Consider the following 26,611-nt stretch of genomic DNA (forward strand, 5'->3'; position numbering starts at 1 on the left):
GACGATGAAACACAGAAATTGCATCGGAATTAAACACAAAAGGCACAATGCCAACTTAAGTACAAGTAGACAGATTCTTCTTACAGTCTATGTTTGAACCATTCCTGTGACACTAGTTATAGATTCTGATACCTCACTTCAGGTTTACTGTATCCCTTGGACCTTCTTATTGACGTTGAAACAACGAAATTGCATCGGAATTAAATACGAAAGGCACAATGCCGACTTAAGTACAAGAAGACTGACTCTTCTTACTGACTATGCTTTGAACCATTCCTGTGACACCACTTATAGATTCCGATGCTTCAATTCAGTTTTACTGTATACCTCTGACCTTGTTATGGACGATGAAACACAGAATTTGCATCGAAAATAAATAGAAAAGGCGCAATGCCGACGTAAGTACAAGAAGACTGACTCTTCTTACTGTCTATGTTATGAACCATTCCTGTGAGTCTAGTTATAGAATCCGATGCTTCACTTCAGGTGTACTGCATCCCTAGGACCTTCTTTTTGATGATGAAACACAGAAATTGCATCGGAATTAAATAGAAAAGGCACAATGTCGACTTAAGTACAGGAAGACTGACTCTTCTTACTGCCTATGTTTTGACCCATTCCTGTGACACTAGTTATAGATTCCGATGCCACACTTCAGGTTTACTGTATCCCTCTGTCCTTCTTATTGACGATGAAACACAGATATTGCATCGGAATTAAATAGAAAAGGCAAAATGCCGACTTAAGTACAAGAAGAGTGACTCTTCTTACTGACTAAGTTTTGAACCATTCCTGTGACACTAGTTATACACTCCGATGCTTCACTTCAGGTTTACTGTATCACTTGGACCTTCTTACTGACGATGAAACACCGAAATTGCATCGGAATTAGATACGAAAGGCACAATGCCGACTTAAGTACAAGAAGACTGTCTCTTCTTACTGACTATATTTTTAACCATTCCTGTGACACCACTTATAGAATCCGATGCTTCACTTCAGGTTTACTGTATCCCTTTGACCTTCTTATGGACGATGAAACACAGAAATTGCATCGGACATATATAGAAAAGGCACAATGCCGGCTTAAGTACAGTAAAACTGACTCTTCTTAGTGCCTATGCTTTGAACCATTCCTGTGACACTAGTTATAGATTCCAATGCTTCACTTCAGGTGTACTGCATCCCTCGGACCTTCTTATTGACGATGAAACACAGAAATTGCATCGGAATTAAATAGATAAGGCACAATGCCGACTTAAGTACAAGAAGACTGACTCTTCTTACTGACTATGTTTTGAACCATTCCTGTGACACTAGTTATAGATTCCGATGTATCACTTCAGATTTACTGTATCCCTTGGACCTTCTTATTGACGATGAAACACAGAAATTGCATTGGAAATAAACACAAAAGGCACAATGCCGACTTCAGGACAAGAAGACTGGCTCCTCCTACTGTCTATGTTTGGAACCATTCCTGTCACACTAGTTATAGATACCGTTGCTTCACTTCTGGTATACTGTATCCCTCTGACCTTCTTATTGACGATGAAACACAGAAATTGCATCGGAATTATATAGAAAAGGCACAATGCCGACTTAAGTACAAGGTGACCGACTCTTCCTACTGGCTATGTTTTGAACCATTCCTGTGACACTAGTTATAGATTCCGATGCTTCACTTCAGGTTTACTGTATCCCTCTGACCTTCTTATTGACGATGAAACACAGAAATTGCATCGGAATTAAACAGAAAATGCACAATACCGACTTAAGTACAAGAAGACTGACTTTTCTTACTGTCTATGTTTTAAACCATTCCTGTGACACTAGTTATAAACTCCGATGCTTCACTTCAGGTTTACTGTATCCCTCTGACCTTCTTATTGATGATGAAACACAGAAATTGCATCGAAATTAAATAGAAAAGGCACAATGCCGACTTAAGTATATGAAGACTGACTCTTCCTACTGGATATGTTTTGAACCATTCCTGTGCAACCAGTTATAGATTCCGGTGCTTCACTTCAGGTTTACTGTATCCCTCTGACCTTCTTATTGACGATGAAACACAGATAGTGCATCAGAATTAACTAGAAAAGGCACAATGCCGACTTAAGTACAAGAAGACTGACTCTTCTTACTGACTATGTTTTGAACCATTCCTGTAACACTAGTTATAGACTCCAAAGCTTCACTTCAGGTTTACTGTATCCCTGTGGCCTTCTTATTGATGATGAAACACAGAAATTGCATCGGAATTAAATACAAAAAGCACAATGCCAACTTAAGTACAAGTAGACAGATTCTTCTTACAGTCTATGTTTGAACCATTCCTGTGACACTAGTTATAGATTCTGATACCTCACTTCAGGTTTACTGTATCCCTTGGACCTTCTTATTGACGTTGAAACAACGAAATTGCATCGGAATTAAATACGAAAGGCACAATGCCGACTTAAGTACAAGAAGACTGACTCTTCTTACTGACTATGTTTTGACCCATTCCTGTGACACTAGTTATAGATTCCGATGCCACACTTCAGGTTTACTGTATCCCTCTGACCTTCTTATTGACGATGAAACACAGATATTGCATCGGAATTAAATAGAAAAGGCAAAATGCCGACTTAAGTTCAAGAAGACTGACTCTTCTTACTGACTAAGTTTTGAACCATTCCTGTGACACTAGTTATACACTCCGATGCTTCACTTCAGGTTTACTGTATCACTTGGACCTTCTTACTGACGATGAAACACCGAAATTGCATCGGAATTAGATACGAAAGGCACAATGCCGACTTAAGTACAAGAAGACTGTCTCTTCTTACTGACTATATTTTTAACCATTCCTGTGACACCACTTATAGAATCCGATGCTTCACTTCAGGTTTACTGTATCCCTTTGACCTTCTTATGGACGATGAAACACAGAAATTGCATCGGAAATATATAGAAAAGGCACAATGCCGGCTTAAGTACAGGAAAACTGACTCTTCTTAGTGCCTATGCTTTGAACCATTCCTGTGACACTAGTTATAGATTCCAATGCTTCACTTCAGGTGTACTGCATCCCTTGGACCTTCTTATTGACGATGAAACACAGAAATTGCATCGGAATTAAATAGATAAGGCACAATGCCGACTTAAGTACAAGAAGACTGACTCTTCTTACTGACTATGTTTTGAACCATTCCTGTGACACTAGTTATAGATTCCGATGTATCACTTCAGATTTACTGTATCCCTTGGACCTTCTTATTGACGATGAAACACAGAAATTGCATTGGAAATAAACACAAAAGGCACAATGCCGACATCAGTACAGGAAGACTGGCTCCTCCTACTGTCTATGTTTGGAACCATTCCTGTCACACTAGTTATAGATACCGTTGCTTCACTTCTGGTATACTGTATCCCTCTGACCTTCTTATTGACGATGAAACACAGAAATTGCATCGGAATTATATAGAAAAGGCACAATGCCGACTTAAGTACAAGGTGACCGACTCTTCCTACTGGCTATGTTTTGAACCATTCCTGTGACACTAGTTATAGATTCCGATGCTTCACTTCAGGTTTACTGTATCCCTCTGACCTTCTTATTGACGATGAAACACAGAAATTGCATCGGAATTAAACAGAAAATGCACAATACCGACTTAAGTACAAGAAGACTGACTCTTCTTACTGTCTATGTTTTGAACCATTCCTGTGACACTAGTTATAAACTCCGATGCTTCACTTCAGGTTTACTGTATCCCTCTGACCTTCTTATTGATGATGAAACACAGAAATTGCATCGAAATTAAATAGAAAAGGCACAATGCCGACTTAAGTATATGAAGACTGACTCTTCCTACAGGATATGTTTTGAACCATTCCTGTGCAACCAGTTATAGATTCCGGTGCTTCACTTCAGGTTTACTGTATCCCTCTGACCTTCTTATTGACGATGAAACACAGATAGTGCATCAGAATTGACTAGAAAAGGCACAATGCCGACTTAAGTACAAGAAGACTGACTCTTCTTACTGACTATGTTTTGAACCATTCCTGTAACACTAGTTATAGACTCCAAAGCTTCACTTCAGGTTTACTGTATCCCTCTGGCCTTCTTATTGATGATGAAACACAGAAATTGCATCGGAATTAAATACAAAAGGCACAATGCCAACTTAAGTACAAGTAGACAGATTCTTCTTACAGTCTATGTTTGAACCATTCCTGTGGCACTAGTTATAGATTCTGATACCTCACTTCAGGTTTACTGTATCCCTTGGACCTTCTTATTGACGTTGAAACAAAGAAATTGCATCGGAATTAAATACGAAAGGCACAATGCCGACTTAAGTACAAGAAGACTGACTCTTCTTACTGACTATGTTTTGAACCATTCCTGTGGCACCACTTATAGATTCCGATGCTTCACTTCAGTTTTACTGTATACCTCTGACCATGTTATGGACGATGAAACACAGAAATTGCATCGAAAATAAATAGAAAAGGCAAAATGCCGAATTAAGTACAGGAAGACTGACTCTTCTTACTGCCTATGTTTTGACCCATTCCTGTGACACTAGTTACAGATTCCGATGCCACACTTCAGGTTTACTGTATCCCTCTGACCTTCTTACTGACGATGAAACACAGATATTGCATCGGAATTAAATAGAAAAGGCAAAATGCCGACTTAAGTACAAGAAGGCTGACTCTTCTTACTGACTATGTTTTGAACCATTCCTGTGACACTAGTTATAGACTCCGATGCTTCACTTAAGGTTCACTGTATCCCTCTGACCTACATATTGACGATGAAACACAGAAATTGCATCAGAATTAAGTAGAAATGGCACAATGCCAACTTAAGTACAAGAATACTGACTCTACTTACTGTCTATGTTTTGAACCGAACCTGTGACACTAGTTGTAGTTTCCGATGCTTCACTTCAGGTTTACTGTGTCACTTGGACCTTCTCATTGACGATGAAACACCGAAATTGCATCGGAAATAAATAGAAAAGGCACAATGCCGGCTTAAGTACAGGAAAACTGACTCTTCTTAGTGCCTATGCTTTGAACCATTCCTCTGACACTAGTTATAGATTCCAATGATTCACTTCAGGTGTACTGCATCCCTTGGACCTTCTTATTGACGATGAAACACAGAAATTGCATCGAAAATAAATAGAAAAGGCAAAATGCCGACTTAAGTACAGGAAGACTGACTCTTCTTACTGCCTATGTTTTGACCCATTCCTGTGACATTAGTTACAGATTCCGATGCCACACTTAAGGTTTACTGTATCCCTCTGACCTTCTTATTGACGATGAAACACAGATATTGCATCGGAATTAAATAGAAAAGGCAAAATGCCGACTTCAGTACAAGAAGGCTGACTCTTCTTACTGACTATGTTTTGAACCATTCCTGTGACACTAGTTATAGATTCTGATGCTTCACTTCAGGTTTACTGTATCCCTCTGACCTTCTTATTGACGATGAAACACAGAAATTGCATCGGAGTTAAATACAAAAGGCACAATGCCGACTCAAGTACAAGAAGACTGACTCTTCCCACTGTCTATGTTTTGAACCATTCCTGTGACACTAGTTATAGATTCTGATGCTTCACTTCAGGTTTACTGTATCCCTCTGACCTTCTTATTAACGACGAAACACAAAAATAGCATCGGAATTAAATAGAAGAGGCACAATGCCGACTTAAATACAAGAAGACTGACTCTTCTTACTGTCTATGATTTGAACCATTCCTGTGACACTAGTTATAGATTCCGATGCTTCACTTCAGGTGTACTGTATCCCTTGGACCTTCTTAATGACGATGAAACACAGAAATTACATCGAAATAAGTACAAAAGGCACATTGCCGACTTAAGTACAAGTAGACAGATTCTTCTTACTGGCTATGCATTGAACCATTCCTGTGACACTGGTTATAGATTCTTATACTTCACTTCTGGTTTACTGTCTCCCACTGACCTTCATATTGACGACGAAACACAGAAATTGCATCGGAATTAAATAGAAAAGGCACAATGCCGACTTAAGTACAAGAAGTCTGACTCTTCCTACTGTCTATGTTTTGAACCATCCCTGTGACACTAGTTATAGATTCCGATGCTTCACTTCAGGTTTACTATATCTCTCTGACCTTCTTATTGACGATAAAACACAGAAATGTCATCGGAATTAAATAGAAAAGGCACAATGCCGACTTAAGTAGAAGAAGAATGACTCTTCTTACTGACTATGTTTTGAACCATTCCTGTGTCACTAGTTATAGATTCCGATGCTTCACTTTAGGTTTACTGTGTCCCTTGGACCTTCTTATTGACGATGAAACACAGAAATTGCATCGGAAGTAAATACAAAAGGCACAATGACGACTTAAGTACAAGATGCCTGACTCTTCTTACTGACTATGTTTTTAACCATTCCTGTGACAGTAGTTATGGATTCCGATGCCTAACTTCAGGTTTACTGTATCCCTTGGATCTTCCTATTGATAACGAAATACAGAAATTGCATCGGAATTAAATAGAAAAGGCACAATGGCAACTTCAGTACAAGATGACGGACTCTTCCTAATGTCTATGTTTTGAACCATTCCTGTGTGACTAGTTATAGATTCCGATGCTTCACTTCAGGTTTACTGTATCCCTCTGACCTTCTTATTGACGATGAAACACAGATAGTGCATCAGAATTAAATAGAAAAGGCACAATGCCGACTTAAGTACATGAAGACTTACTCTTCTTACTGACTATGATTTGAACCATTCCTGTAACACTAGTTATAGACTCCGATGCTTCACTTCAGGTTTACTGTATCCCTCTGACCATCTTATTGATGATAAAACACAGAAATTGCATCGGAATTAAATAGAAAAGGCACAATGCAGACTTAAGTACAAGAAGACTGATTCTTCTTACTGACTATGCTTTTGACCCATTCCTGTGACACTAGTTATAAACTCCGATGAAATTCACTTCAGGTTTACTGTATCCCTCTGACCTCCTTATAGATGATGAAACACAGAAATTGCATCGGAATTAAATAGAAATGGCACAATGCCAACTTAAGTACAAGAAGACTGACTCTACTTACTGGCTATGTTTTGAACCGAACCTGTGACACTAGTTATACTTTCCGATGCTTCACTTCAGGTTTACTGCGTCACTTGGACCTTCTTATTGACCATGAAACACCGAAATTGCATCGGAATTAAATACGAAAGGCACAATACCGACTTATGTACAAGAAGACTGTCTCTTCCTACTGACTATATTTTGAACCATTCCTGTGACACCACTTATAGAATCCAATGCTTCACTTCAGGTATGCTGTATCCCTCTGACCGTCTTATGGACGATGAAACACTGAAATTGTATCGGAAATAAATAGAAAAGGCACAATGCCGGCTTAAGTACAGGAAAACTGACTCTTCTTAGTGCATATGCTTTGAACAGTTCCTGTGACACTAGTTATAGATTCCATTGCTTCACTTCAGGTGTACTGCATCCCTTGGACCTTCTTATTGACGATGAAACACAGAAATTGCATCGGAATTAAATAGAAAAGGCACAATGCCGACTTAATTACAAGAAGACTGACTCTACTTACTGACTATGTTTTGAACCATTCCTGTGACACTAGTTATAGATTCCGATACCTCACTTCAGATTTACTGTATCCCTTGGACCTTCTTATTGACGATGAAACACAGAAATGGCATCGGAAATAAATACAAAAGGCACAATGCCGACTTAAGTACAAGAAGACTGGCTCTTCCTACTGTCTATGTTTGGAACCATTCCTGTCACACTAGTTATAGATACCGATGCTTCACTTCTGGTTTACTGTATCCCTCTGACCTTCTTATTGACGATGAAACACAGAAATTGCACCGGAATTATATAGAAAAGGCACAATGCCGACATAAGTACAAGGTGACTGACTCTTCCTACTGGCTATGTTTTGAACCATTCCTGTGACTCTAGTTATAGATTCTGATGCTTCACCTCAGGTTTACTTTATCCCTCTGACCTTCTTATTCACGATGAAACACAGAAATTGCATCGGAATTAAACAGAAAAGGCACAATGCCGACTTAAGTACAAGAAGACTGACTCTTCTTACTGTCTATGTTTTGAACCATTCCTGTGACACTAGTTATAGATTCCGATGCCTCACTTCAGGTTTACTCTATCCCTTGGACCTTCATATTGACGATGAAACACACAAATTGCATCGGAATTATATACAAAACGCACAATGCCGACTTAAGTACAAGAAGACTGACTCTTCCTACTGTCTATGTTTTTAACCATTCCTGTGACACTAGTTATAGATTCCGATGCTTCACTTCAGGTTTACTGTATCCCTCTGACCTTCATATTGACGATGAAACACAGAAATTGCATCGGAAATAAATAGAAAAGGCACAATGCCGACTTAAGTAGAAGAAGACTGACTCTTCTTACTGACTATGTTTTGAACCATTCCTGTGTCACTAGTTATAGATTCCGATTCTTCACTTTAGGTTTACTGTGTCCCTTGGACCTTCTTATTGACGATGAAACACAGAAATTGCATCGGAAGTAAATACAAAAGGCACAATGGCGACTTAAGTACAAGAAGACGGACTCTTCTTAATGTCTATGTTTTGAACCATTCCTGTGTCACTAGTTATAGATTCCGATGCTTCACTTCAGGTTTACTGTATCCCTGTGACCTTCTTATTGACGATGAAACACAGATAGTGCATCAGAATTAAATAGAATAGGCACAATGCCGACTTAAGTACAAGAAGACTTACTCTTCTTACTGACTATGTTTTGAACCATTCCTGTAACACTAGTTATAGACTCCGGTGCTTCACTTCAGGTTTACTGTATCGCTCTGACCTTCTTATTGATCATGAAACACAGAAATTGCATCGGAATTGAATAGAAAAGGCACAATGCAGACTTAAGTACAAGAAGACTGACTCTTCTTACTGACTATGTTTTGAACCATTCCTGTGACACTAGTTATAAACTCCGATGCTTCACTTCAGGTTTACTGCATCCCTCTGACCTCCTTATAGATGATGAAACACAGAAATTGCATCGGAATTAAATAGAAATGGCACAATGCCAACTTAAGTACAAGAAGACTGACTCTACTTACTGGCTATGTTTTGAACCGAACCTGTGACACTAGTTATAGTTTCCGATGCTTCACTTCAGGTTTACTGTGTCACTTGGACCTTCTTATTGACGATGAAACACCGAAATTGCATCGGACTTAAATACGAAAGGCACAATGCCGACTTAAGTACAAGAAGACTGTCTCTTCCTACTGACTATATTTTGAACCATTCCTGTGACACCACTTATAGATTCCAATGCTTCACTTCAGGTCTACTGTATCTCTCTGACCTTCTTATGGACGATGAAACACTGAAATTGTATCGGAAATAAATAGAAAAGGCACAATGCCGGCTTAAGTACAGGAAAACTGACTCTTCTTAGTGCCTATGCTTTGAACCATTCCTGTGACACTAGTTATAGATTCCATTGCTTCCCTTCAGGTGTACTGCATCCCTTGGACCTTCTTATTGACGATGAAACACAGAAATTGCATCGGAATTAAATAGAAAAGGCACAATGCCGACTTAATTACAAGAAGACTGACTCTTCTTACTGACTATGCTTTGAAGCATTCCTGTGACACTAGTTATAGATTCCGATGCCTCACTTCAGATTTACTGTATCCCTTGGACCTTCTTAGTGACGATGAAACACAGAAATGGCATCGGAAATAAATACAAAAGGCACAATGCCGACTTAAGTACAAGAAGACTGGCTCTTCCTACTGTCTATGTTTGGAACCATTCCTGTCACACTAGTTATAGACACCGATGCTTCACTTCTGGTTTACTGTATCCCTCTGACCTTCTTATTGACGATGAAACACAGAAATTGCACCGGAATTATATAGAAAAGGCACAATGCCGACTTAAGTACAAGGTGACTGACTCTTCCTACTGGCTATGTTTTGAACCATTCCTGTGACACTAGTTATAGATTCTGATGCTTCACTTCAAGTTTACTTTATCCCTCTGACCTTCTTATTCACGATGAAACACAGAAATTGCATCGGAATTAAACAGAAAAGGCACAATGCCGACTTAAGTACAAGAAGACTGACTCTTCTTACTGTCTATGTTTTGAACCATTCCTGTGACACTAGTTATAGATTCCGATGCCTCACTACAGGTTTACTCTATCCCTTGGACCTTCATATTGACGATGAAACAAAGAAATTGCATCGGAATTAAATACAAAACGCACAATGCCGACTTAAGTACAAGAAGACTGACTCTTCCTACTGTCTATGTTTTTAACCATTCCTGTGACACTAGTTATAGATTCCGATGCTTCACTTCAGGTTTACTGTATCCCTCTGACCTTCATATTGACGATGAAACACAGAAATTGCATCGGAATTAAATAGAAAAGGCACAATGCCGAAATAAGTACAAGAAGACTGACTCTTCTTACTGTCTATGATTTGAACCATTCCTGTGACACTAGTTTAGATTCCGATGCTTCACTTCAGGTGTACTGTATGCCTCTGACCTTCTTATTGACGATGAAACACAGAAATTGCATCGGAATTAAATACAAAAGGCACAATGCCGACTTAAGTACAAGTAGACTGACTCTTCTTACTGCCTATGGTTTGAACCATTCCTGTGACTGTAGTTATAGATTATGATGCTTCACTTCAGGTTTACTGTATCCCTCTGACCCTCTTATTGACGGTGAAACACAGAAAATGCATCGGAATTAAATACAAAGGGCACAATGCCGACTTAAGTACAAGAAGACTGACTCTTCTTACTGACTATGTTTTGAACCATTCCTGTGACACCACTTATAGATTCCGATGCTTCACTTCAGGTTTACTGTATCCCTCTGACCTTCATATTGCCGATGAAACACAGAAATTGCATCGGAATTAAATAGAAAAGGCACAATGCCGACATAAGTACAAGAAGACTGACTATTCTTACTGTCTATGATTTGAACCATTCCTGTGACACTAGTTATATATTCCGATGCTTCACTTCAGGTGCACTGTATCCCTCTGACCCTCTTATTGACGATGAAACACGGAAATTGCGTCGGAATTAAATACAAAAGGCACAATGCCGACTTAAGTGCAAGAAGACTGACTCATCATACTGACAATGTTTTGAACCATTACTGTGACACTAGTTATAGATTCCGATGCCTCACGTCAGGTTTACTGTATCCCTCTGCCCTTCTTATTGACGATGAAACACAGATATTGCATCGGATTTAAATAGAAAAGGCACAATGCAGACTTAAGTTCAAGAAGATTGACTCTTCTTACTGAATATGTTTTGAACCATTCCTGTGACACTAGTAATTGACTCCGATGCTTCACTTCAGGTTTACTGTATCACTCTGACCTTCTTATTGATGATGAAACACAGAAATTGCTTCGGAATTAAATAGAAAAGGCACAATGCCGACTTAAGTAGAAGAAGACAGACTCTTCTTATTGTCTATGTTTGGAACGGAACCTGTGACACTAGTTATAGATTCCGATGCTTCACTTCATGTGTACTGTATCCCTTGGACCTGCTTATTGACGATGAAACACAGGAATTGCATCGGAATTAAATACAAAAGGCACAATTCCGACTTAAGTACAAGTAGACTGACTCTTCTTATGGTCTATGTTTTGAACCATTCCTGTGACACTAGTTATAGATTCTGATGCTTCACTTCAGGTTTACTGCATTCCTCTGACCCTCTTATAGACGATGAAACACAGAAATTGCATCCAAATGAAATACAAAAGGCACAATGCCGACTTAAGTACAAGAAGATTGACTTTTCCTACTGTATACGTTTTGAAACATCCCTGTGACACTAGTTATAGATTTCGATGCTTCACTTTAGGTTTACTGTATCTCTTGGAACTCCTTATTGACGATGAATTACAGAAATTGAATCGGAATTAAATACAAAAGGCACAATGCCGACTCAAATACAAGATGACTGGCTCTTCTTACTCTCTATGATTTGAACCTTTCCTGTGAGACGGGTTTTAGATTCCGATGCATCACTTCAGGTTTACTGTATTCCTTGAACCTTCTTATTGACGACGAAACACCGAAATTGCATCGGGATTTAATAGAAAAGGCACAATGCCGACTTAAGTACAAGAAGACTGACTCTTCTTACTGACTATGTTTTGAACATTTCCTGTGAGACCAGTTTCAGATTCCGACGCTTCACTATATGTTTACTGTATCCCTTGGACCTTCTTATTGAAGATGAAACACAGATATTGCATCGGAATTAAATACAAAAGGCTCCATGCCGACTTAAGTACAAGAAGACTGACTCTTCTTACTGACTATGCTTTGAACCATTCCTGTGACACTAGTTATAGATTCCGATGCCTCACATCAATTTTACTGTATCCCTCTGACCTTCTTATTGACGATAAAACATACAAATTATATCGGAATTAAATAGAAAAGGCACAATGCCGACTTAAGTACAAGAAGACTGACTCTTCTTACTGTCTATGATTTAAACCATTCCCGTGACACTAGTTATAAATTCCGATGCTTCACTTCAGGTGTACTGTCTCCCTTGGACCTTCCTATTGACGATGAACCACAGAAATTGCATCGGAATTAAATACAAAATTCACAATGCCGACTGAAGTACAAGAAGACTGACTCTTCCTACTGTCTACGTTTTGAACCATCCCTGTGACACTAGATATAGATTCCGATGCTTCACTTCAGGTTTACTGTATCCCTCTGACCTTCTTATTGACGATAAAACACATAAATTGCATCGGCATTAAATACAAAAGGCACAATGCCGACTTAAGTACAAGGAGACTGACTCTTCTTACTGACTATGTTTTGAACATTTCCTGTGATACCAGATTTAGAATCCGTTGCCTCACTATATGATTACACTATCTCTTGGACCTTTTTATTGACAATGAAACACAGAAATTGCATCGGAAATAAATACAAAAGGCACAATGCCGACATAAGCATAAGAAGACTTACTCTTCTTACTGTCTATGATTTGAACCATTCCTGTGACACTAGTTATAGATTCCGATGCTTCACTTCAGGTTTACTGTATCCCTCTGACCTTCATATTGACGATGAAACACAGAAATTGCATCGGAAATAAATAGAAAAGGCACAATGCCGACTTAAGTAGAAGAAGACTGACTCTTCTTACTGACTATGTTTTGAACCATTCCTGTGTCACTAGTTATAGATTCCGATTCTTCACTTTAGGTTTACTGTGTCCCTTGGACCTTCTTATTGACGATGAAACACCGAAATTGCATCGGAATTAAATACGAAAGGCACAATGCCGACTTAAGTACAAGAAGACTCACTCTTCTTACTATCAATGTTTTTAACCAATCCTGTGACACTAGTTATTGATTCCGATGGTTCACATCAGGTTTACTGTATCCCTCAGACATTCTTATGGACAATGAAACACAGCAATTGCATCGGAAATAAATAGAAAAGGCACACTGCCGACTTAAGTACAAGAAGACTGACTCTTCTTACTGTCTATGTTTTGAACCATTCCTGTAAAACTAGTTATAGATTCCGATGCTTCACTTCAGGTGTACTGCATCCCTTGGACCTTCTTATTGGCGATGAAACACAGAAATTGCATCGGAATTAAATACAAAATGCACAATGCCGACTTAAGTACAAGAAGACTGACTCTTATTACTGTCTATGTTTTGAACCATTCCTGTGACACTAGTTATAGATTCCGATGCTTTACTTCAGGTTTACTGTATCCCTCTGACCTTCTTTTTGACGATGAAACTTAGAAATTGCATCGGAATTAAATACAAAAGGCACAATGCCGACGCAAATACAAGATGAACGGCTCTTCTTACTCTCTATGTTTTGAACCTTTCCTGTGAGACCGGTTTTAGATTCCGATGCTTCACTTCAGGTTTTCTGTATCGCTGTGACCTTCTTATTGACGATGAAACACAGAAATTGGATCGGAATTAAAAACAAAAGGCACAATGCCGACTTAAGTACAAGAAGACTGACTCTTCTTACTGACTATGTTTTGAACCATTCCTGTGACACTAGTTATAGATTCCGATGCTTCACTTTAGGTTTACTGTATCTCTTGGAACTCCTTATTGACGATGAAACACAGAAATTGAATCGGAATTAAATACAAAAGGCACAATGCCGACTCAAATACAAGATGACTGGCTCTTCTTACTGACTATGTTTTGAACCATTCCTGTGACACTAGTTATAGATTCCGATGCTTCACTTTAGGTTTACTGTATCTCTCTGATCCTCTAATTGACGATGAAACACAGAAATTGCATCGGAAATAAATGCAAAAATCACAATGCCGACTTAAGTACAAGAAGACTGACTCTTCCTACTGTCAACGTTTTGAACCATCCCTGTGACACTAGTTATAGATTCCGATGCTTCACTTCAAGTTTACTGTATCCCTCTGACCTTCTAACAGACGGTAAAAGACAGAAATTGCAACGGAATTAAATAGAAAAGGCACAATGCTGACTTAAGTACAGGAAGTCTGACTCTTTTTACTGACTATGTTTTGAACCATTCCTGTGACACTAGTTATTGATTCCGATGCTTCACTTTTGGTTTACTGTATCACTTGGACCTTCTTATTGACGATGAAACACAGAAACTGCATCTGAATTAAATACAAAAGGCACAATGCCGACTTAAGTACAAGAAGACTCACTCTTCTTACTGTCAATGTTTTTAACCAATCCTGTGACACTAGTTATAGATTCCGAGGCTTCACTTCAGGTTTACTGTATCCCACTGACCTTCTTATTGACGATGAAACTTAGAAATTACATCGGAATTAAGTACAAAAAGCACAATGCAGACTTAAGTACATGAAGACTGACTCTTCCTACTGTCATTGTTTTGAACCATTCCTGTGACACTAGTTATAGATTCCGATGCTTCACTTCAAGTTTACTGTATCCGTCTGACTTTCTTATTGACGATGAAACACAGAAATTGCATCGGAATTAAATACAAAAGACACCATGCCGACTTAAGTACAAGAAGACTGACTCTTCCTACTGACTATGTTTTGAACCATTCCTGTGACACTAGTTATAGATTCCGATGCCTCACTTCAGGTTTACTGTATCCCATGGACCTTCGTATTGATGATGAAACACAGAAATTGCATCGGAATTAAATACAGAAGGCACAATGCCGACTCAAGTACAAGAAGACTGACTCTTCTTACTGTCTATGTTTTGAACCATTCCTGTGACACTAGTTTTACATTCCGATGCTTCACTTCAGGTTTACTGTATCCCTCTGACCTTCTTCTTGATGATAAAACACAGAAATTGCATCGGAATTAAATAGAAAAGGCACAATGCCGACTTAAGTACAAGAAGACTTACTCTTCGTAATGTCTATGATTTGAACCATTCCTGTGACACTAGTTATAGATTCCGATGCTTCACTTTAGGTGTACTGTATCCCTTGGACCTTCGTATTGACTATGAAACACAGAAATTGCATCGGGATTAAATACAAAAGGCACAATGCCGACATAAGTACAAGTAGTCTGACTCTTCTTACTGTCTATGTTTTGAACCGTTCCTGTGACACTAGTTATAGATTCTGATGCTTCACTTCAGTTTTACTGTATCCCTCTGACCTTCTTAATGACGATGAAACACAGAAATTGCATCGGAATAAAATACAAAAGGCACAATGCCGACTTAAGTACAAGAAGACTGTCTCTTCCTATTGTCTATGTTTTGAACCATTCCTGTGACACTACTTATAGATTCCGATGCCTCACTTCAGGTTTACTGTATCTCTTGGACCTTCTTATTGACGATGAAAGACAGAAAATTCCATCGCAATTAAATAGAAAAGGCACAATGCCGACTTCAGTACAAGAAGACTGACTCTTCCTACTGTCTAAGTTTTGAACCATCCCTGTGACTCTAGTTATAGATTCTGATACTTCACTTCAGGTTTACTGTATCCCTCTGACCTTCTTATTGACGATGAAACACAGAAATAGCATCGGAATTAAATAGAAAAGGCACAATGCTGACTTAAGTACAAGAAGACTGACTCTTCTTACTGTGTATGTTTTGAACCATTCCTGTGACACTAGTTATAGATTCAGATGCCTCACTTCAGGTTTACTGTATCCCTTGGACCTTCTTATTGAAGATGAAACACAGAAGTTGCATCGGAATTAAATACAAAAGGCACAATGCCGACTTAAGTACAAGAAGACTGACTCTTCCTACTGTCTATCCTTTGAACCATTCCTGTGACACTAGTTATAGATTCTGATGCCTCACTTCAGGTTCATTGTATCCCTCTGACCCTCTTATTGACGATGAAACACAGAAATTGCATCGGAATTAAATAGAAAAGGCACAATGCCGACTTAAGTACTAGTAGACTGACTCTTCTTACTGTCTATGTTTTGAACCATTCCTGTGACAGTAGTAACAGATTCCGATGCCTCACTTCAGGTTTACTGTATCCCCTGGACCTTCTTATTGACGATGAAACACAGAAGTTGCATCGGAATTAAATACAAAAGGCACAATGCCGGCTTAAGTACAAGAAGACTGACTCTTCCTACTGTCTATGTTTTGAACCATTCCTGTGACACTAGTTATAGATTCCGATGCTTCACATCAGGTTTACTGTATCCCTCTGACTTTCTTATTGACGATGAAACATAGAAATTGCATCGGAATTAAATAGAAAAGGCACAATGCCGAATTAAGTACAAGAAGACTGACTCTTCCTACTGTCTATGTTTAGAACCATTCCTGTGACACTAATTATGCATTCCGATAATTCACTTCATGATTACTGTATCCCTCTAAACTTCTTATTGACGATGAAACACAGAAATTGCATCGGAATTAAATAGAAAAGGCACAATGCCGACATAAGTACAAGAAGACTGACTCTTCTTACTGTCTATGATTTTAACCATCCCTGTGACACTAGTTATAGATTCCGATGCTTCACTTCAAGTTTACTGTATCCCTCTGACCTTCTAACAGACGGTAAAAGACAGAAATTGCATCGGAATTAAATAGAAAAGGCACAATGCTGACTTAAGTACAGGAAGTCTGACTCTTCTTACTGACTATGTTTTGAACCATTCCTGTGACACTAGTTATTGATTCCTATGCTTCACTTTTGGTTTACTGTATCACTTGGACCTTCTTATTGACGATGAAACACAGAAATTGCATCGGAATTAAATACAAAAGGCACAATGCCGACTTAAGTACAAGAAGACTCACTCTTCTTACTGTCAATGTTTTTAACCAATCCTGTGACACTAGTTATAGATTCCGAGACTTCACTTCAGGTTTACTGTATCCCACTGACCTTCTTATTGACGATGAAACTTAGAAATTACATCGGAATTAAGTACAAAAAGCACAATGCAGACTTAAGTACATGAAGACTGACTCTTCCTACTGTCATTGTTTTGAACCATTCCTGTGACACTAGTTATAGATTCCGATGCTTCACTTCAAGTTTACTGTATCCGTCTGACTTTCTTATTGACGATGAAACACAGAAATTGCATCGGAATTAAATACAAAAGACACCATGCCGACTTAAGTACAAGAAGACTGACTCTTCCTACTGACTATGTTTTTAACCATTCCTGTGACACTAGTTATAGATTCCGATGCCTCACTTCAGGTTTACTGTATCCCATGGACCTTCGTATTGATGATGAAACACAGAAATTGCATCGGAATTAAATACAGAAGGCACAATGCCGACTCAAGTACAAGAAGACTGACTCTTCTTACTGTCTATGTTTTGAACCATTCCTGTGACACTAGCTTTACATTCCGATGCTTCACTTCAGGTTTACTGTATCCCTCTGACCTTCTTCTTGATGATGAAACACAGAAATTGCATCGGAATTAAATAGAAAAGGCACAATGCCGACTTAAGTACAAGAAGACTTACTCTTCGTAATGTCTATGATTTGAACCATTCCTGTGACACTAGTTATAGATTCCGATGCTTCACTTTAGGTGTACTGTATCCCTTGGACCTTCGTATTGACTATGAAACACAGAAATTGCATCGGGATTAAATACAAAAGGCACAATGCCGACATAAGTACAAGTAGACTGACTCTTCTTCCTGTCTATGTTTTGAACCATTCCTGTGACACTAGTTATAGATTCTGATGCTACACTTCAGTTTTACTGTATCCCTCTGACCTTCTTAATGACGATGAAACACAGAAATTGCATCGGAATAAAATACAAAAGGCACAATGCCGACTTAAGTACAAGAAGACTGTCTCTTCCTATTGTCTATGTTTTGAACCATTCCTGTGACACTACTTATAGATTCCGATGCCTCACTTCAGGTTTACTGTATCTCTTGGACCTTCTTATTGACGATGAAAGACAGAAAATTCCATCGCAATTAAATAGAAAAGGCACAATGCCGACTTCAGTACAAGAAGACTGACTCTTCCTACTGTCTAAGTTTTGAACCATCCCTGTGACTCTAGTTATAGATTCTGATACTTCACTTCAGGTTTACTGTATCCCTCTGACCTTCTTATTGACGATGAAACACAGAAATAGCATCGGAATTAAATAGAAAAGGCACAATGCTGACTTAAGTACAAGAAGACTGACTCTTCTTACTGTGTATGTTTTGAACCATTCCTGTGACACTAGTTATAGATTCAGATGCCTCACTTCAGGTTTACTGTATCCCTTGGACCTTCTTATTGAAGATGAAACACAGAAGTTGCTCGGAATTAAATACAAAAGGCACAATGCCGACTTAAGTACAAGAAGACTGACTCTTCCTACTGTCTATCCTTTGAACCATTCCTGTGACACTAGTTATAGATTCTGATGCCTCACTTCAGGTTCACTGTATCCCTCTGACCCTCTTATTGACGATGAAACACAGAAATTGCATCGGAATTAAATAGAAAAGGCACAATGCCGACTTAAGTACTAGTAGACTGACTCTTCTTACTGTCTATGTTTTGAACCATTCCTGTGATACTAGTTATAGATTTCGTTGCCTCACTTCAGGTTTACTGTATCCCTCTGACCCTCTTATTGACGATGAAACACAGAAATTGCTTCGGAAATTAATAGAAAAGGCACAATGCTGACTTATGGACAAGAAGATTGACTCTTCTTACTGTCTATGTTTTGAACCATTCCTGTGACAGTAGTAACAGATTCCGATGCCTCACTTCAGGTTTACTGTATCCCCTTGACCTTCTTATTGACGATGAAACACAGAAGTTGCATCGGAATTAAATACAAAAGGCACAATGCCGGCTTAAGTACAAGAAGACTGACTCTTCCTACTGTCTATGTTTTGAACCATTCCTGTGACACTAGTTATAGATTCCGATGCTTCACATCAGGTTTACTGTATCCCTCTGACTTTCTTATTGACGATGAAACATAGAAATTGCATCGGAATTAAATAGAAAAGGCACAATGCCTAATTAAGTACAAGAAGACTGACTCTTCCTACTGTCTATGTTTAGAACCATTCCTGTGGCACTAATTATGCATTCCGATAATTCACTTCATGATTACTGTATCCCTCTAAACTTCTTATTGACAATGAAACACAGAAATTGCATCGGAATTAAATAGAAAAGGCACAATGCCGACATAAGTACAAGAAGACTGACTCTTCTTACTGTCTATGATTTTAACCATTCCTGTGACACTAGTTATAGATTCCGATGCTTCACTTCAGGTTTGCTGAATCCCTCTGACCTTATTGACGATAAAACACAGAAATTGCATCGGAATTAAATAGAAAAGGCACAATGCTGACTTAAGTACAAGAAGACTGGCTCTTCTTACCGTCTATGTTTTGAACCTTTCCTGACAGACCGGTTTTAGATTCCGATGCTTCACTTCAGGTTTACTGTATCCCTTGATCCTTCTTATTGACGACGAAACACAGCTATTGCATCGGAATTAAATAGAAAAGGCACATTGCCGACTTAAGTACAAGAAGACTGACTCTTCTTACTTACTATGCTATGAACATTTAATGTGAGACCAGTTTTAGATTCCGATGTTTCACTGTATGTTTACTGTATCCCTTGGACCTTCTTATTGACGATGAAACAGAGATATTGCATCGAAATTAAATAGAAAAGGCACAATGCCGACTTAAGTACAAGAAGACTGACTCTTCCTACTGTCAATATTTTGAACCATACCTGTGACACTAGTTATAGATTCCGATGGTTCACTTCAGGTTTACTGTATCCCTCTGACCTGCTTATTGACGATGAAACACAGAAATTGCATCGGAATTAAATACAAAAGGCACAATGCCGACTAAAGTACAAGAAGACTGACTCTTCCTACTGTCTATGATTTGAACTATTCCTGTGAGACTAGTTATACATTCCGATGCTTCACTTTAGGTTTACTGTATCCCTCTGACCTTCTTCTTGATTATGAAACCCAGAAATTGCATCGGAATTAAATAGAAAAGGCACAATGCCGACTTAGGTAGAAGAAGACTGACTCTTCTTACTGTCTATGATTTGAACCATTCCTGTGACACTAGTTATAAATTCCGATGCTTCACTTCAGGTGTACTGTATCCCTTGGACCTTCTTGTTGACAATGAAACACAGAAATTGCATAGGGAATAAATAAAAAAGGCACAATGCCGACTTAAGTACAAGTAGACTGACTCTTCTTACTGTCTATGTTTTGAACCATTCCTGTGACACTAGTTATAGATTCTGATGCTTCACTTCAGTTTTACTGTATGCCTCTGACCTTCTTATTGACTATGAAACACAGAAATTGCATCGGAATTAAATACAAAAGGCACAATGCCGAGTCAAATACAAGATGACTGGCTCTTCTTACTCACTATGCGTTGAATCTTTCCTGTGAGACCGGTATTAGATTCCGACGATTCACTTCAGGTTTACTGTATCCCTTGGTTCTTCTTATTGACGACGAAACACAGAAATTTCATCGGAATTAAATAGAAAAGGTACCATGCCGACTTAAGTACAAGAAGACTGACTCTTCTTACTGACTATGTTTTGAACCATTCTTGTGACACTAGTTATAGATTCCGATGCCTCACTTCAGGTTTACTGTATCCCATGGACCTTCGTATTGATGATGAAACACAGAAATTGCATCGGAATTAAATACAAAAGGCACAATGCCGACTTAAGTACAAGAAGACTGACTCTTCTTACTGTCCATGTTTTGAACCATTCCTGTGACACTAGTTATAGATTCCGATGCCTCACTTCCGGATTTACTGTATCCTTTGGACCTTCTTATTGACGATGAAACACAGAAATTGCATCGGAATTAAATACAAAAGGCATAATGCCGACTTAAGTACAAGAAGAATGACTCCTCCTACTGTCTATTTTTTGAACCATTCCTGTGACACTTGTTATAGATTCCGATGCTTCACTTCAGGTTTACTGTATCCCTCTGACCTTCTTATTGACGATGAAACACAGAAATTGCATCGGAAATAAATACAAAAGGCACAATGCCGACTCAAGTACAAGAAGACTGACTCTTCCTACTGTCTATGTTTTGAACCATTCCTGTGACACTAGTTATACATTCCGATGCTTCACTTCAGGTTTACTGTATCCCTCTGACCTTCTTCTTGATGATGAAACACAGAAATTGCATCGGAATTAAATAGAAAAGGCACAATGCCGACTTAAGTACAAGAAGATTGACTCTTCTTACTGTCTATGATTTGAACCATTCCTGTGACACTAGTTATGGATTCCGATGCTTCACTTCAGGTGTACTGTATCCGTTGGACCTTCGTGTTGACTATGAAACACAGAATTTTCATCGGGATTAAATACAAAAGGCACAATGCCGACTTAAGTACAAGTAGACTGACTCATGTTACTGTCTATGTTTTGAACCATTCCTGTGACACTAGTTATAGATTCCGATGCCTCACTTCAGGTTTACTGTATCCCTTAGACCTTCTTATTGACGATGAAAGACAGAAATTGCATCGGAATTAAATAGAAAAGGCACAATGCCGACTTCAGTACATGAAGACTGACTCTTCCTACTGTCTACGTTTTGAACCATCCCTGTGACACTAGTTATAGATTCCGATGCTTCACTTCAGGTTTACTGTATCCCTCTGACCTCCTTATTGACGATGAAATACAGAAATTGCATCGGAATTAAATAAAAAAGCACACTGCTGTCTTAAGTACAAGAACACTGACTCTTCTTACTGTCCATGTTTTGAACCATTCCTGTGACACTAGTTATAGATTCCGATGCTTCACTTCAGGTTCACTGTATCCCTCTGACGTTCTTATTGACGATGAAACACAGAAATTGCATCGGAATTAAATAGAAATGGCACAATGCTGTCTTACGTACAAGAAGACTGACTCTTCTTACTGTCTATGTTTTGAACCATTCCTGTGCACTAGTTATAGATTCCGATGCCTCACTTCAGGTTTACTGTATCCCTTGGAACTTCTTATTGAAGATGAAGCACAGAAGTTGCATCGCAATTAAATACAAAGGCACAATGCCGACTTAAGTACAAGAAGACTGACTCTTCCTACTGTCTATGTTTTGAACCATTCCTGTGACACTAGTTATAGATTCTGATGCCTCACTTCAGGTTCACTGTATCCCTCTGACCCTCTTATTGACGATGAAACACAGAAATTGCATCGGAATTAAATACAAAAATCACAATGCCGACTCAAGTACAAGAAGACTGACTCTTCCTACTGCCTATGTTTTGAACCAATCCTGTGACACTAGTTATAGATTCCGATGATTCACGTCAGGTTTTCTGTATCCCTCTGACCTTCTTATTGACGATGAAACACAGAAACTGAATCGGATTTAAATAGAAAAATCACAGTGCCGACATAAGTACAAGAAGACTGACTCTTCTCACTGTCTATGATTTGAACCATTCCTGTGACACTAGTTATAGAATCCGATTCTTCACTTCAGGTGTGCTGTATCCCTTGGACCTTCTTATTGACGATGAAACACAAAAATTGCATCGGAATTAAATACAAAAGGCACAATGCCGACTTAAGTACAAGTAGACAAACTCTTCTTACTGTCTATGTTTTGAACTATTCCTGTGACACTAGTTATAGATTCCGATGCCTCACTTCAGGTTTACTGTTTCCCTCTGACCCTCTTATTGACGATGAAACACAGAAATTGCATCGGAAATTAATAGAAAAGGCACAATGCTGACTTATGTACATGAAGACTGACTCTTCTTACTGTCTATGATTTGAACCATTCCTGTGGCAGTAGTAACAGATTCCGATGCCTCACTTCAGGTTTACTGTATCCCTTGGACCTTCTTATTGACGATGAAACACAGAAATTGAATCGGAATTAAATAGAAAATGCACAATGCCGACATAAGTACAAGAAGACTGACTCTTCTTCCTGTCTATGATTTGAACCATTCCTGTGACACTAGTTATAGATTCCGATGGTTCACTTCAAGTTTACTGTATCCCTCTGACCTTCTTATTGACGATGAAACACAGAAATTGCATCGGGATTAAATACAAAAGGCACAATGCCGACTTAAGTACAAGTAGACTGACTCTTCTTACTGTCAATATTTTGAACCTTTCCTGTGACACTAGTTATAGATTCTGATGCTTCACTTCAATTTTTACTGTATCCCTCTGACCTTCTAATTGACGATGAAAAACGGAAATTGCATCGGAGTAAAATACAAAAGGCACAATGCCGACTTAAGTACAAGAAGACTGTCTCTTCCAACTGTCTACGTTTTGAACCATTCCAGTGACACTAGTTATTGATTCCGATGCCTCACTTCAGGTTTACTGTATCCCTTGGACCTTCTTATTGACGATGAAAGACAGAAAATGCATCGGAAGTAAATAGAAAAGGCACAATGCCGACTTCAGTACAAGAAGACTGACTCTTCCTACTGTCTACGTTTTGAACCGTCCCTGTGAAACAGTTATAGATTCCGATGCTTCATTTCAGGATTACTATATCCCTCTGACCTTCTTACTGACGATGAAACACAGAAATTGCATCGGAATTAAATAGATAAGGCACAATGCTGACTTAAGTACAAGAAGACTGACTCTTCTTACTGTGTATGTTTTGAACCATTTCTGTGACATTAGTTATAGATTCTGATGCCTCACTTAATGTTCACTGTATCCCTTGGACCTTCTTATTGAAGATGAAACCAAGAAGTTGCATCGGAATTAAATACAAAAGGCACAATGCCGACTTAAGTACAAGAAGTTTGACTCTTCCTACTGTCTATCCTTTGAACCGTTCCTGTGACACTATTTATAGATTCTGGTGCCACACTTCAGGTTCACTGTATCCCTCTGACCCTCTTAATGACGATGAAACACAGAAATTGCATCGGAATTAAATACAAAAATCACAATGCCGACTCAAGTACAGGAAGACTGACTCGTCCAACCGTCTATGTTTTGAACCAATCCTGTAACACTAGTTATAGATTCCGATATTTCACGTCAGGTTTTCTGTATCCCTCTGACCTTCTTACTGACGATGAAACACAGAAATTGCATCGGATTTAAATAGAAAAGGCACAATTCCGACATAAGTACAAGAACACTGACTCTTCTCACTGTCTATGATTTGAACCATCCCTGTGACACTAGTTACAGATTCCGAATCTTCACTTCAGGTGTGCTATATCCCTTGGACCTTCTTATTGACGATGAAACACAGAAGTTGCAACGGAATTAAATACAAATGGCACAATGCCGGCTTAAGTACAAGAAGACTGACTCTTCCTACTGTCTATGTTTTGAACCATTCCTGTGACACTAGTTATAGATTCCGATGCTTCACATCAGGTTTAACGTATCCCTCTGACCTTCTTATTGACGATGAAACATAGAAAATGCATCGGAATTAAACAGAAAAGGCACAATGCCGAATTAAGTACAAGAAGATTGACTCTTCCTACTGTCTATGTTTAGAACCATTCCTGTGACACCAATTATAGATTCCGATGATTCACTTCATGATTACTGTATCCCTCTAAACTTTTTATTGACGATGAAACACAGAAATTGCATCGGAATTAAATAGAAAAGGCACAATGCCGACATTAGTACAAGAAGACTGACTCTTCTTACTGCCTATGATTTTAACCATTCCTGTGACACTAGTTACAGATTCCGATGCTTCACTTCAAGTTTACTGTATCCCTCTGACCTTATTGACGATAAAACACAGAAATTGCATCGGAATTAAATAGAAAAGGCACAATGCTGACATAAGTACAAGAAGACTGGCTCTTCTTACTCTCTATGTTTTGAACCATTCCTGTGAGACCGGTTTTAGATTCCGATGCTTCACTTCAGGTTTACTGTATCCCTTGGACCTTCTTATTGACGACGAAACACAGATATTGCATCGTAATTAAATAGAAAAGGCACATTGCCGACTTAAGTACAAGAAGACTGACTCTTCTTACATACTGTGCTTTGAACATTTCCTGTGAGACCAGTTTTAGATTCCGATGCTTCACTGTATGTTTACTGTATCCCTTGGAGCTTCTTATTGACGATGAAACACAGAAATTGCATCGGAATTATATACAAAAGGCACCATGCCGACTTAGGTACAAGAAGACTGACTCTTCTTACTGACTATGTTTTGAACCATTCCTGTGACACTTGTTATAGATTCCGATGCTCCACTTAAGGTTTACTGTATCCCTCTGACCTTCTTATTGACGATGAAACACAGAAATTGCATCGGAATTAAATACAAAAGGCAGAATGCCGACTCAAGTACAAGAAGACTGACTCTTCCTACTGTCTATGTGTTGAACCATTCCTGTGACACTAGTTATACATTCCGATGCTTCACTTCAGGTTTACTGTATCCCTCTGACCTTCTTCTTGATGATGAAACACAGAAATTGCATCGGAATTAAATAGAAAAGGCACAATGCCGACTTAAGTACAAGAAGACTGACTCTTCTTACTGTCTATGATTTGAACCATTCCTGTGACACTAGTTATAGATTCCGATGCTTCACTTCAGGTGTACTGTATCCCTTGGACCTTCGTATTGACTATGAAACACAGAAATTGCATCGGGATTAAATACAAAAGGCACAATGACGACTTAAGTACAAGTAGACTGACACATCTTACTGTCTATGTTTTGAACCATTCCTGTGACACTAGTTATAGATTCTGTTGCTTCACTTCAGTTTTACTGTATCCCTCTGACCTTCTTATTGACGATGAAACACAGAAATTGCATCGGAATAAAATACAAAAATCACAATGCCGACTTAAGTACAAGAAGACTGACTCTTCTTACTGTCTATGATTTGAACCATTCCTGTGACACTAGTTATAGATTCCGATG

Source organism: Schistocerca americana, chromosome 1 (genome assembly GCF_021461395.2).
Source record: "Schistocerca americana isolate TAMUIC-IGC-003095 chromosome 1, iqSchAmer2.1, whole genome shotgun sequence".
NCBI lineage: Eukaryota > Metazoa > Arthropoda > Insecta > Orthoptera > Acrididae > Schistocerca > Schistocerca americana.